Raw genomic sequence first — 14,377 nt, 5'->3', positions numbered from 1 at the left:
AAGAAGTGTTGGAGAAGTCCCGAGTTCAAGCCTTGGCCTGTATAAAATTTTGTTTTTACTTGAATAAACCCTGTCTCTAGTCAGTAGGCTTCTTAAATAAATGTTCGTAAAATATAACAGAATGGGCCTACTGGTCTAAGGGATAGGTGGCGTGTAGTGTTTTCCCGAGGTCTGAGGTTCGAATCTTGGTGGGCACAGTGGGTGTTTTATTTTGCTGTTTGGTCATAGAAGAGTTGTGGTTGATCAAAATTCTGAGTGGGAGAGAAGTGTGGGGTGTGTGGTCGAATATTTGGGAGGATTTTAGGGGGGTTTTGGTTGAGGAAAAATTTGGGGAGAAAAGGTTAAGGGGAGTTCAAACTAGGTGGAGAGATGTGAGGAGATTTTCGAGGAGTAGACCAAGGGAAGGAAGTAGTGGTGCCAAAATTGAGTTCTTTTTCAAGAAATTTCTGACTGAGGCCCCTGTCTTGATACAGCCAGAGTCTATGAAAGAGTTTACTGTCTACAGAAATGCATCACACGTTGGTTTGGGTTGTGTATTGATGCAAGAAGGTAAGGTAGTGGCTTATGTGTCTCACTAGCTTAAGACTCATGAGGCGAATTTTCTGATGCATGACTTGGAGTTGGATGCGGTGGTATTCGCACTAAAAATTTAACGGCATTACCTCTACGGTGAGAAGTGTATCATGTACACAGATTACACGAGCCTCAAGTACCTCCTCACTCAAAAGGATCTAAATCTTAGGCAGTGTAGATGGATTAAGCTACTTAAGGATTATGACTGTTTGGTTGAATACCATCCTGGTAAGACCAATGTTGTGGCTAACACACTGAGCCGTAAGGCTATGACGGATCTGAGGATGATGCTTGCTTGTCTCAGCTTATTTGATGATTGTAGTTTGTTGGCCGAACTTCAGGTTAAACTGATGTGGATTGAACAGATTAAGGGTAAACAGTTGGTGGATGAGTTACTGGGTCCTCAATTCCGACAGATTGAGAGTGGGGAAATTTTAGATTTTGGACTAAATAGCGATGGGGTACTGTGTTTCCGTGGGAGAGTCTGTATACCGAGGGATATTGATTTGAAGCAGTCTATGCTGCGAGAGGTTCATAGTAGCCCTTATGCTATGCATCTTGGCAGGAATAAGATGTACCGAGACCTCCGTGAGTTATATTAGTGGCTAGGTCTTAAGCGTAAAGTTAGCGACTTTGTGAGTAAATGTCTGACTTGCCAGCGGGTCATGGCTAAGATAGTGAGACTGCATGGGGTACCGGTTTCCATAATATCTGACAGGGATTGGAAGAAGCTCCATGAAGCACTGGGTACAAGGTTAGACTTCAGTATTGCATTCCATCCTCAAATAGATAGTCAGTCAGAGAGGGTGATTCAGAAATTGGAGGACATGTTGAGTTGTGTAATAGATTTTCGAGGCAGTTGGGAAGACTGCTTGCCATTAGCAGAGTTTGCGTATAAAAATAGTTATCAGTCTAGCATACAGATGGCACCTTACGAGGCATTATATGGTCGTAGTTGTCGTACTCCTTCGTGTTGGACTGAGTTGGGCGAGCGGCGTGTTCTGGGACCTGAATTAGTTTCTGATACCAAGGCTAAAGTTAGACTAATTCTGGATCAGCTGAAGGAAGCATCAGACATACAGAAGTCGTATGCAAATTTGAAGTGTAAGGAGATTGAGTATTCTGTGGGGGACATCATTTTTCTTAAGGTCTCACCATGGAAAAAGGTACTGAGATTTGGACAGAAGGGCAAGTTGAGCCCTAGGTTCATTGAGTCTTACTGCATACTGAAACATGTGGGATCGATTGCCTATCAACTTGAGTTACCTCTAGAGTTGGACCTGGTTCACGATGTGTTCCACGTCTCTATGCTGAGGCATTACCACTCTGATCCAACACATATTATCTCAATTAAGGAGATTAAGGTTAGACCAGATCTGACTTTTGAGAGGAGCCAGTTCAGATTTTAGAGCATGATGTAAAAGTGTTAAGGAAGAAGTCTGTCCCACTGGTTAAGGTACTTTGTCGTAATCACAACTCAGGGTAAGCGACGTGGGAACCAGAGGAGGCAGTGCGGCAACAATACCCTCATCTATTTTGATCAGGTAAATTTCAAAGCTGAAATTTTCTTTTAGGGCCTAGAGTTGTAACACCTCAAAATCTAAGCATTTATTTTTTTTGTATGTTGTATTGCATAAATGTATGCTTGCTTTAGTGGTTAAGTGTCCTGAGAAGTGTTGGAGAAGTCCTGAGTTCAAGCCTTGGCTTGTACAAAATTTTGTTTTTACTTAAATAAACCCTATCTCTAGTCAGCAGGCTTCTTAAATAAATGTTGGTAAAACATAACAGAATGGGCCTGCTGGTCTAAAGGCTAGGTGGCGTGTAGTGTTTTCCCGAGGTCTGAAGTTCGAATCCTGGTGGGCTCAGTGGGTGTTTTATTTTACTGTTTGGTCATAGAAGAGTTGTGGTTGATCGAAATTCTGAGTGGGGAAAAAGCGTGGGGTGTGTGGCCGAATATTTGGGAGGATTTTAGGGGGGATTTTTGGCTGAGGAAAAATTTAGAGAGAAGAGGTTAAGGGGAGTTCAAACTAGTTAGTGGAGAGATATGAGGAGATTTTCGAGGAGTAGACCAAGGGAAGGAAGTAGTGGTACCAAAATTGAACTCTTTCTCAAGAAAGTTCTGACTGAGGCCCCTGTCTTGATATAGCCAAAGTTTGGGAAAGAGTTTACAATCTACAGAAATGCATCACACGTTGGCTTGGGTTGTGTGTTGATGCAAGAGGGTAAGGTGGTGGCTTATGCGTCTCACTAGCTTACGACTCATGAGGCAAATTTTCTGGTGCATGACTTGGAGTTGGCCGCGGTGGTATTCGCACTGAAAATTTAAAGGCATTACCTGTACGGTGAGAAGTGTATCATGTACACGGATTACAAGAGCCTCAAGTACCTCCTCACTCAAAAGGAGCTAAATCTTAGGTAGTGTAGATGGATTGGGCTACTTAAGGATTATGACTGTTTGATTGAATACCATCCTGGTAAGACCAATGTTATGGCTGACACACTGAGCCGTAAGGCTATGACGGATCTGAGGATGATGCATGCTCGTCTCAGGTTATTTGATGATTGTAGTCTGTTAGCCAAACTTCAGGTTAAACTGACGTGGATTGAGCAGATTAAGGGTAAACAGTTGGTGGATGAGTCACTGGGTCCTCAATTCTGACAGATTGAGAGTAGGGAAATTTTAGATTTTGGACTGAATAGCAAAGGGGTACTTTGTTTCTATGGGAAAGTTTGTGTACCAAGGGATACTGATTTGAGGCAGTCTATGCTGCGAGAGGCGCATAGTAGCCCTTATGCTATGCATCCTGGTAGGAATAAGATGTACCGAGACCTTCGTGAGTTATATTGGTGGCCAGGTCTTAAGCGTAAAGTTACCGACTTTGTGAGTAAATGTCTGACTTGCCAGCGGGTCATGGCTAAACATCAGCTACCTTCAAGTTGCTTCATCCAGTTAAGATTCCACTTTGGAAGTGAGAGAGAGTGACTATGGACTTCGTTAGTGGGCTACCCCTGACGCCTGCTAAGAAGGATTCGATATGGGTCATCGTATATCTATTGACCAAATCTGCTCATTTCATACAGTCTGTACTGTTTACTCATTGCAGAAGCTGGCTCAACTATATGTGGCTAAGATAGTGAGACTGCATGGGGTACCGATTTCCATAATATCTGACAGGGATCCTCGCTTCACGTCTCGATTTTGGAAGAAGCTACATGAAGCACTGGGTACAAGGTTAGACTTCAGTATTGCATTCCATCCTCAAATAGATAGTCAGTCAGAGAGGGTGATTCAGATACTAGAGGACATGTTAAGGAGTTTTGTAATAGATTTTTGAGGCAGTTGGGAGGACTACTTGCCATTTGCAGAGTTTGCGTATAAAAATAGTTATCAGTCTAGCATACAGATGGCACCTTACGAGGCATTATATGGTCGTAGGTGTCGTACTCCTTCGTGTTGGACTGAGTTAGGCGATCGGCGTATTCTGGGACTTGAATTAGTTTCTGATATCGTGGCTAAAGTAAGACTAATTCTGGATCGACTGAAAGCATCATCAGATAGACAGAAGTCGTATGCAGATTTGAAGCGTAAGGAGATTGAGTATTCTGTGGGGGACATCATTTTTCTTAAGGTCTCACCATGGAAGAAAGTACTGAGATTTGGATGGAAGGGCAAGTTGAGCCCTAGGTTCATTGGGCCTTACTGCATACTAAAACATGTGGGACCGGTCGCCTATCAACTTGAGTTACCTCCAGAGTTGGACTTGATTCACGATGTGTTCCATGTCTCTATGCTAAGGCATTACCACTCTGATCCAACGTGTATTATCTCGATTAAGGAGATTGAGGTTAGACCAGATCTAACTTTTGAGGAGGAGCCAGTTCAGATTTTAGAGCATGATGTAAAAGTGTTAAGGAAGAAGTCTATCCCATTGGTTAAGGTACTTTGGCATAATCACAACTCAGGGTAAGCCACGTGGGAACCCGAGAAGGCGGTGCGACAATAATACCCTCATCTATTTTGATCAGGTAAATTTTGAAGCCGAAATTTTCTTTTAGGGGCTAGAGTTGTAACACCCTAAAATCTAAGCATTTATTTTCTTTTAAGTGTCTTGAGATGTGTTGGAAAAGTCCTGAGTTCAAGCCTTGGCTTGTACAAAATTTTGTTTTTACTTGAATAAACCCTGTCTCTAGTCAGTAGGCTTTTTAACTAAATGTTGGTTAAACATGACAGAATGGGCCTGCTGGTCTAAAGGATAGATGGCGTGTAGTGTTTGCCTGAGGTCTAAGGTTCGAATCCTGGTGGGTACAGTGGGTGTTTTATTTTTCTACTTGGTCATAGAAGAGTTGTGGTTGATTGAAATTCTGAGTGGGGGAGAAGTGTGGAGTGTGTGGCCGAATATTTGGGAGGCTTTTAGGGGGGATTTTCGGATGAGGAAAAATTTGGAGAGAAGAGGTTGGTGGAGAGATGTGAGGGGATTTTCTAGGAGTGGACCAATGGAAGGAAGTAGTGGTGATGAAACTGAACTCTTTTTCAAGAGAATTCGGCTACCATCCGCCATTTTGGGCGTTTTCTTGTTAGTTTTGACGTTTTTAGTTTTGGAGTTTTCTCTGTACTTCATCTTTTGATATTTCTTCTTTGGTGCCTTACCGTCTTTTATTTTCTACTTCTGTTTTCTTTGCTTACTCCCTCTTTCAATCGATTCTGATCAGTTACCTTCTCAGTTTGTCATCTGCCGAATACCTCTTTCTCATTCCTCTCTATTCCTTCGGCTTTTATCGAGTTATCCTCTTGCATTGTTAAATCTGAATATCTTCTTCTCTTTTCCTCCTTCTTCAATTTTTCTGTGATATACTGATTTCCCCTCTTTTTCATACTGTTACTTTGACCGAATACCTCATTTTTCCTCTTCCCCAATTGATTTCCTCTTAACCAAATATTACTTATTCTTTCACCCTCTCTGTGCCGATTCTCCTGTGCTCTCTGTCATTTTTTGTGGTAATACAACTATTCAATCATGCTCTTTCTCTTCCCTTTTTTCTCTCCTATAATATTTTTCCATCTAACAACTCTTTTCTCTACCGATTACTGTTAAGGGGTGCAACTGTTACATCTTGTGCCTCTGTTCGAGTGGGTGCTTCTGGGGTTAGGCCGAATACTACTACCTTCTATTCTTAGTCTACTCTTTCGAAAAGTTGCTATACACTTGGTTCATCTATTTGCGTGTATGGTATTAGTTAACAAGTTATGATTGGGATGCAGGTAGTCTTTAAGGATTCTAAGTGATCCCTTGCAACGGTTTAGTGTGATCGATCAAGGCAAGTGATAGGTAATCTCTTGAGCAAGTGTTTTGGGTTAGGGTTCTTTTCAATTGATTGATAAGTGACTAACAGAAGTTTCTGATTGTGATAGGTTGGTGTTCTCATGGGTTAGTTGTGCACGTTTGCAACCATGTGTGTAAAAACTATTTAAAACGTAAATCGGTAAAAGCAAAAAATAGTGACTATTGTCACTACACGGGCATGCGCTCGCTCGTGTGGCAATACGAACGCATAAACGTGAGCATTTGATCGTAAAGGCCACCATGTGCGATCTCATGGGCTTAGGCCGATTTGGGCCATGCTGGGCCAAAATGAGCCGTGTGGGCCCATGAAATCGTGGGCACTACACAGGTAAACCACATGGAAGTATGGAGAATATTGGGCTAGGTTGTGTAGTTCACATGGACAGGGCCATTTCTAGGCTATGTGGGCTACACAGGCATGTGGGCCTACATAGGCCCGTATTATGGGCATTGGGCCCATTTTTACTGTTTGACTGTTATAGTTGTACAGTTTATCCATGACGACTATGGACCTACTGTTGGGTCGGTAAGTATACTTAGACCTCAAATTGATAAATGACTATATGTCCCTATGAGGTAAAATGATTGTTATGCCCTTATGTATATATAATTGTATCGAGCATGCCATTTTATATATATTGCATGCATGTATGATATTAGGGATGGGTTTATTATTTATTGAAGGAAGTGTACTATACTGGCAGCTCTGCTGCAACTACTGTTTAGTGCTGCGACCGGTGCTATTTTTTGGAGTGTAGGGATGGGTGGGTTGATTTTATCCCCACATGGAGTGTAGTGCCTGGATGGGTAGGATTTCTATTTGCTTTCTGTACCGTTACTATCATCGTAATAGGCTAAGGCCCACACTGATACTGATACTGTAATGGGCTAAGGCCCTAACTGAAATTGAACTGCTACTGACACGGGCTTAGGCCCAAACTGTAATTGGCTATTATAGACTGACTACTTGTTTATTAAGGAATTATACACTGAGTTTCATAAACTCACCCTTTCTGCTTATCTGCGCAGGTAATCCTTAGGCAGATCGGTGCTGCGAGGGACTCGAAGGTGGCCACACATCCGCTCATACCTTTATACTGGATTTTTAATTTATAAGTAATTTAAATTTGGGTATTTTTATGTAATAAGGCAACTTAAAAGTTTTAACTTTTAATTTTGGATTTTATTTATTTTGAATTATATCTGTCAGTAGTAGGACGCGGATTTTCAAAAAGATAAATACTTTTCAAAACACCACATTCATGCAACAAACTTTAAAAGCTTCCGCAACAAACAATGTTTTAAAGTGTAATAACAATCTAATATAAATAACATTTTGCTTAAACGACTTGAGTTTTAACTATGAACGAGATATCTTAAATTTTCGTTAAGATCACAAAGAGGTTTTAATATAGAATGAATTTTCAACAAAATTCTGTTTTTCGAAAAATACTTCAATGTGACATCGCCAGATTCGGCCATAACATCTAGGCCGGGTTTGGGGTGTTACAACTTAACCTGGACATGTTTTTGATATGACCATGCGAAGACATCCTTGATTTCTTAGAGTAACTCAATGAGGTTTTGCTTTGTCTTTGTGGTGATACAAGCTCCGATCTTTACCTCTTTCTCTTCTCCTAAGCTCACAATTTCTACTGATTCTTTGTGAGGTAGGATTTATTTCTCATCTTGTTCTATCATCTTTAACAAATCAAGAGATAGGTTACAATCTTGATCATCTTCAAAATCCTGAGAATCCTCCATACACATATCTTGCTGAAAAGAAACTCTAAGTCAGTAGTAACGTCGCTCATATCATTGATATCCGGAGACCTGTTATAGGAATGAAGAAAAATCCAAAGAACAAAAGAATCTAAGAATAGTTATCTATATGGTATGATTATTAATGAAATGGAAAGAATAAAATAATATTTACTCAAGGTGATACGCAAAGATACATTTTATTGAAATGAAGATGTTGGACATAAGTCTATTTCACAAAAGGATTCTTATTGCTCTTAGGCTTAGAGCAATAAGCGTGTTTTGAACATTACTCTAAATTAGCTCTAAAAATTATAAGAATCTCTTTCGTAGTCAAATTGTTTAGAACACTTCCAGGTATATAGGGGCAGATGCCTGATAAATTTTCTCCCACTATTCCTTATTAGAATATGCCATTAATGTTTAAATTTCCCAACATTTCTTCTATGGTTTCTTTTCTTGACATCTTCCATTCAGGGTGAATAGTTCCTCCTGACATGAAAGTTCTGGATATATAGGGAAAGGTCATCAGTTCCCTCTTGACCTCTTCCCCACTCAGTCGCGCTCTTCTTCTTTCTTTCTTCTTCTCCAGCTCTCTCTTCTTTTGTCTCGCATCCGGCTTGTATCCTATGCCAAAACGATCTCATTTGTCCATTAGCATTGGTGCCTCAAACTTTCCTTGTAGATATTTTTTGAGTCCTCTTCCCGGCAAGGCTCCTTTCTTAACCGTCAATTGGAATCCCATCCTTGTAGTTTTGGAGATTTCGGGCATCAGGATCTTGTTTCCTTCGACAATGAAAGTTGCATTCACAAATTCCAGCGATCAAAAGAAACATTCTATCGCCTCTTCATCCGCTCCTATGTATGGTGCGTCATAGGTTACGGATGCAATAATATCATCTTCCGCGTTTATCGTCACCAATCGACCCTCTATCACCAACTTTAGCTTTTGGTGTAGTAATGATGGCACTGTCCCAGCTGAGTGAATACAAGGGCTTCCCAAAAAGAAATTAGAAGAAGGCTTGATGTCCATCACCAAGAAATCTACCTCATACGTATTTAGACCAATCAAAAGAGGTATCTCAATCCTTCTCATCACCCTCCTTTCGGTACCATCGAATACTGTCACTATGTTTTGGTACGTCCTCATATGAGAGCTATCCACAGGTAACTTGTTCAATGTGGATAAAGGTAAGATGTTCAGTGCAGATCCATTATCAATAAACACCCCTGGCAATGTATATCCTTTTCAGTGAGTGGTGATGTGCAGAGCCCTTGTAGATCCTATGCCCCCAGAGGTAGTTCATCATCATTGAAAAAGATGAAGTCGTCGGCACTTATATTGTTAACTAGGCAGTCCAGCTTGTTCACAGAGATATCATTAGCGACATAAGTTTCATTTAGAACCTTCATCAACACACTACGATGAGTCTCTAAGTTCTAGAGCAAGGCTAGTACTACTATGCGAGTTGTTTGTTTGTGTAGCTGTTCTACGACACTATACTCGCTATGCTTTAATAATTTTAGGAATTCCTTAGCCTCTTTCTCAGTTACCGGCTCATTAACAGGCGATTCAATTTGCGCCGTATTCTTCTTCTTTTGTTCAACCACTAAGGTTTTTCCTTTAACTGCCTTCGCTCTTGTATTTGTGAGATCATAGCGCCTTCCACTGCGTGTATAGAATCCCATATCCTGGCCCTCTTCTGAAGTACTAACCAGGTTCTCCTCTCCCTGGATCGTCATGTTGCAGTCATAATTCTAGGGAAGCCTCTTGTTGTCCTTGTAGGGAAAGGCTACAGGTTTCTATCTAAAGACCCTTGGCGCAATTTGTACTCCAACTTCATTGCTTCTTGGTCATGAAATAATAACCATTGAGTAGTTGACTTTATAAACCTTCTCTGTTGACCCTTCTTCTGAGGCTCACACATCTTCTCATTCCAAGCCTTTGGCATATTCAAAGAATTTTAGCTCCTTATTATCCATCAGATTTTGCACTAGGGCCCTAAATTCAACGTACTCCTGGATCTCATGACCTTCTTCAGTATGGAACTTACAGTAGTTCCTCATCCTTTCAGGTCTCTCCTCTAAATCTTGTTTAATTAATCCTCCCTTTACCATTTTCTTCCAAACCCATTTTGGTGGGGTTTTCAGTTCAGCTACATGCATCTTGGTTCTCTTCCCTTTACTCTCAATTATCGCGTTTAACCCTTTATCAGAATAATTGGGTAACAGATTTCCTACAACATTAGGTCTCGATAGATCATCAAACTTCACAGGGCTCTTGATGAACCTTTCAATTAACTTTTTCAAAATGGTATAGTTCTCGATTGAATGTCACGTGATTTCCGCATGGTACTCGCATTGAGCATTCGCGTCGTACCATTTGAGGAATGGAGGTTGCATAGGTTTCCAGTAGAAAGGGGATACCACATGTGTATCAAACCGACTCTTATACAACTCCCTATATGTCATTGGGATAGGTGTGAACTGGAGCCTTTCAGTATTTGGCCTTGGGTTGAATTCTTGCCTTGGGGGCCCCTAATGGCTAGTAGTCACTGTCCTTGGCTGGCCTACAGTTATTGGTTTTGAATAACTCTTGTTATATATGCTTGCATTAGTCACTGTCACTGTGTCTATTTTACCATTTTTCACTGCATTTTCAATCATTTCACCAGATATTACTATATCTGAGAAGCTCTTAGTAGTGCTTCCTAACATATGGTTGATGAACGGGGCTTTTAAAGTATTGATGAAAAGTGTTGTAGTTTCTTTCTCCAGAAGAGATGGCTGAACTTGTGTTGCCACTGCTTTCCATCTTTGGGCATATTACCTGAAGCTCTCACTTTTCTTATTCTCTATATTCTACAACGTGATTCTGTCGAGTGTCATGTCCGTCACATGACTATATTGCTTCATAAAATCTTGTGCTAAGTCTTTCTATGAATTGATTTTGGCACAACTCAGTTGGTTATACCATTTGCCTGCTGACCCGATCAGACTGCCTTGGAAGCAATGAATTAATAATTGGTCATTATTAACGTATCCTATCATCCTTCGATAGAACATCGTGATGTGAGCTTCAAGATAGCTAGTCCCATAACTTTTCAAACTCTAGAGTTTTGAACTTTAGAGGGAGCACCAGCTCTGGGACCAAACTCAAGTCCTTAGCATCAATTCCGCAATAATAATCAGCGTTTTCCATTGCTCTGAATTTTTCTTCTAACCATTTGCACTGATCCTCAAGTTGCTTTGGTAGTTCCACTTTTTCTTTTTCCATTTCTGCAATATCATCTAGATCATGAACAACGAGATTGGTTGGATTATCCTCTGGATTGAAGCCTAAACCCATTGGGTAGTTTGTCGGTGCCGAGGTACCAGCTTGATACTGTTGAGGTCTGATTGTAACGACAACCCTTCGTGGGTACACATATGGTTATGCCTGGGCATTTATTAGGGTAAAACCTGGGGGTAAGTAGGGTCCTCATTAGCATCTGCTGATTTGACCACTGATAAACCGTAATTTATACATATTTTTACCCCATGCTTAACACATTTTATGGATGATCTTTCTCTAGAATTGGTGAATTCGATGCTCCTAATGCCTTAATTTCATGTTTTATACTAAAGTGAGCATAGGAGAGCGAAAGGAATGAGAAACGGGCCAAAAACGGAGAAAATGGGCCAACATACGAAATCAACACGGCCTAGACTTCCTCACACGGGCAGACCACACGGCCGTGTCAATTTGGCTGAATTGAAGCACGACTCACATGGGTAGAACACACGCCCGTGCCATTCTAACAGGCTTGAGCACAGCCTGAAGTACTCGTACACGGGCGTGTCCCTGCCGAGCCCAAGTTGAGTCCAATTCAGAAAAGGCTAATTTTGAGGGCTTTTAGGCATTCTAAAGCTTATAAATACACCCTAAAGGAAGAGGAAAGAGGACGCAGATAAAATGAGGCAGGGAATTGCTCAAGGGAAGCCAATTGATCTATCTTAGAAGCCGGATTCACCATCAAGACTGAAGATCTCCCCTCAATTTCCCTTCAAGAGTTTTGGGTTTTCTTTATGTTTTCTATTCATTATTCTTCTGAGATGTTTTCCTTTTTAGTTATGAACTAAATCCCCTAAATACCTAAGGGGAATGAAACCTAAGATAAATTTGTTATTATTTTTTGAATTGTATGATAAATATTTAACTTGTTCTTAATTATATGTTCTTAATTCTTGTTTTGATATCTTAGGATACTTATTCAAGATAAGCTCTTATTCAGAGGAGGAATAGACCCTATCTAAGAGTACATTTGTCATAATTAAGCGGAGTTGATTACGAGCCTAGAGATAAGGTGACAAGATTTTACCGGATTAGGGTGAAACCTAATAAAGGGATCCATAGATCGAGTTAATGCAACCCTAGGGTGTTAATTAGAGAAAAGTCTCAATTATTCAATCTAGGAATTAGAAGTTATTAGTCTTGAATAGGGATAATAACATAACTTAGGGATCTCTACGAAACAAGTTAAATGAATAAATCATCCGATTCGGAGTCAGAATAACAAGTGAAGTCTAGGTTAATTCTTTCTTAGGTATTGTCTTAATTCAACCATTTTTTCAAAAGTAATTCCCTAATTCTATTTTCTGTGAATTCTTAGTTTAGATAATTAGTTAGTTAAAACAAAACCCTCTTATTCTTAGGCTAGATAATAAAAATATAGTCATTACAAGTACTTTTAGTTCCTTTGGGTTTGACAATCCGGTCTTGCTAAAACTATACTACTGTTCGATAGGTACACTTGCCCACATCGTGATAATTGTTAGTTTCAAGAATGATTAATTATAAATATATAAAACTTACCTGTCACGAAAATCACGATCAAGTTTTTGGTGCCGTTGCCGGGGAACTAAGATATTAGGATCACTCAATTTTTATTACTTTAGCCATTTATTTTTCTTGCAAGTTAATTCTTTTTTATTTTTATTATTATTTATTAATCTACTTTTTCTTTATCTTGGCAGGTTTTTATAGTTTGACTAGAAGAAACCCGTCAAGACCACTACTTTTTGACGAAGAAATCAATCGCACAGCTCGTAGAAATCAAAGAGAAATAAAGCAAAGCCTAAGATACACAAAAGAAGAGCAAGAGGACAATATTGCAACTACGACCGAAGAGATGGCTGAAAATCAAGACAATCAGCTACCTCCTGCGATACCCACTGAACTAGCAAATCAGAATCCTGCTCCTCGTACTATGTATGATTATGCTAAACCTACTTTAACAGGAACTGAGTCAAGTACAGTTAGGCCTGCTATTGCTGGAAATAATTTTGAACTAAAACCTAACACTATTCAAATGATACAACAATTTGTTCAGTTTGATGGTTTGCAAGATGAGGATCCAAACACTCACTTGGCAAATTTTCTAGAATTCTGCGATACATTTAAAATTAATGGCATTTCTGACGATGCCATTCGCCTTCGATTATTCCTTTTTTCATTGAGGAACAAAGCTAAGCAGTGGTTGAACTCGTTACCACGAGGGTCAATTACTACTTGGGAACAAATGACCGAAAAATTTCTATTAAAATATTTTCCGCCAGCTAAAACAGCCAAATTACGTAATGATATCTCTTCATTTGTGCAAATGGACTTAGAAACTCTTTACGATGCATGGGAGAGATACAAGGACCTACTGCGAAGGTGTCCTCACCATGGACTACCTCTATGGTTGCAAGTTCAAACATTCTACAATGGTGTGAACCCCTCGACAAGGCAAATGATTGATGCAGTAGCCGGGGGAACCATCAACAACAAAACACCTGAAGAGGCTTACGAATTTATTGAAGAGATGCCACTGAATAATTATCAGTGGCAAGTTATGAGGACTAAGCCAACTAAAACAGCAGGCATTTATAACGTCGATTCAGTTACTATGCTGTCAAACTAGGTAGAACTTCTAAATAAAAAGATTGATGGTTTACTTGGTTCTACCCAGGTACATCCAGTAATGAGGTGCGAGACGAATGGAAGAGGAGCATGCATAGAGTATCAACCCTTTAACCCTAGCATCGAGGAGGAACAAGTCTAATATATGGGTAACAATAACTCTAGATCCCAAAATAACCCATATAGTAACACTTATAGAGCAGGTTGGAGGAACCATCCCAATATCTCGTGGGGCAGTCAAGGAAATCAAAGACCACAACATCCTATGGGTTTTCAACAACCACCCTATCAACAGGAAAAGAAACCAAACCTTGAAGAGATGCTGTCTAAAATTATCTCGGTGTTAGAAACCCGTTTCCAGAACACCGAGATAGCACTTAAAAATCAACAAGTGTCGATCCAAGGGCTCAAAACTCAGATAGGCCAGCTTTCCAAACTAATCTCTGAATGACCACAAGGTAGCTTGCCATGTAACTCCCCCACGCCCGAGACCATCGCCGGAGTCGAGTATGAGGTGTTACTAAGCTTAATTTAACATATTTAGGACTTTGGATTATTTATTTCTACATTCACAGCTTTTAAGCTACTTACATCACAGTCACAAGAAAAATCATATCTCGAGTTACGAAACTCAAAATCAAGATCCGTAAATTTTGCCTAAATCTAGACTCATATACCTATCTACTAATTTTTTTCTAGAATTTTTGGTTGGGCCAATTAGTACAGTTTATTAGTTAAAGTTACCCCTATTTCAGGA

The 14,377-nt window shown here is 40.0% G+C and overlaps 1 non-coding gene across 1 annotated transcript; it reads right to left on the bottom strand.

Annotated features, from left to right (window-relative positions):
- Nucleotides 1-13,286: 13,286 nt before the first annotated feature.
- Nucleotides 13,287-13,392, bottom strand: LOC128287160 (small nucleolar RNA R71). The gene has a single exon (XR_008277856.1). It is a non-coding gene; the product is annotated as a small nucleolar RNA R71 (small nucleolar RNA).
- Nucleotides 13,393-14,377: the final 985 nt, after the last annotated feature.

Source organism: Gossypium arboreum, chromosome 13 (genome assembly GCF_025698485.1).
Source record: "Gossypium arboreum isolate Shixiya-1 chromosome 13, ASM2569848v2, whole genome shotgun sequence".
NCBI lineage: Eukaryota > Viridiplantae > Streptophyta > Magnoliopsida > Malvales > Malvaceae > Gossypium > Gossypium arboreum.
Note: the sequence above shows the minus strand (reverse complement) of the source record. Positions and strands in the feature narration are given on the sequence as shown.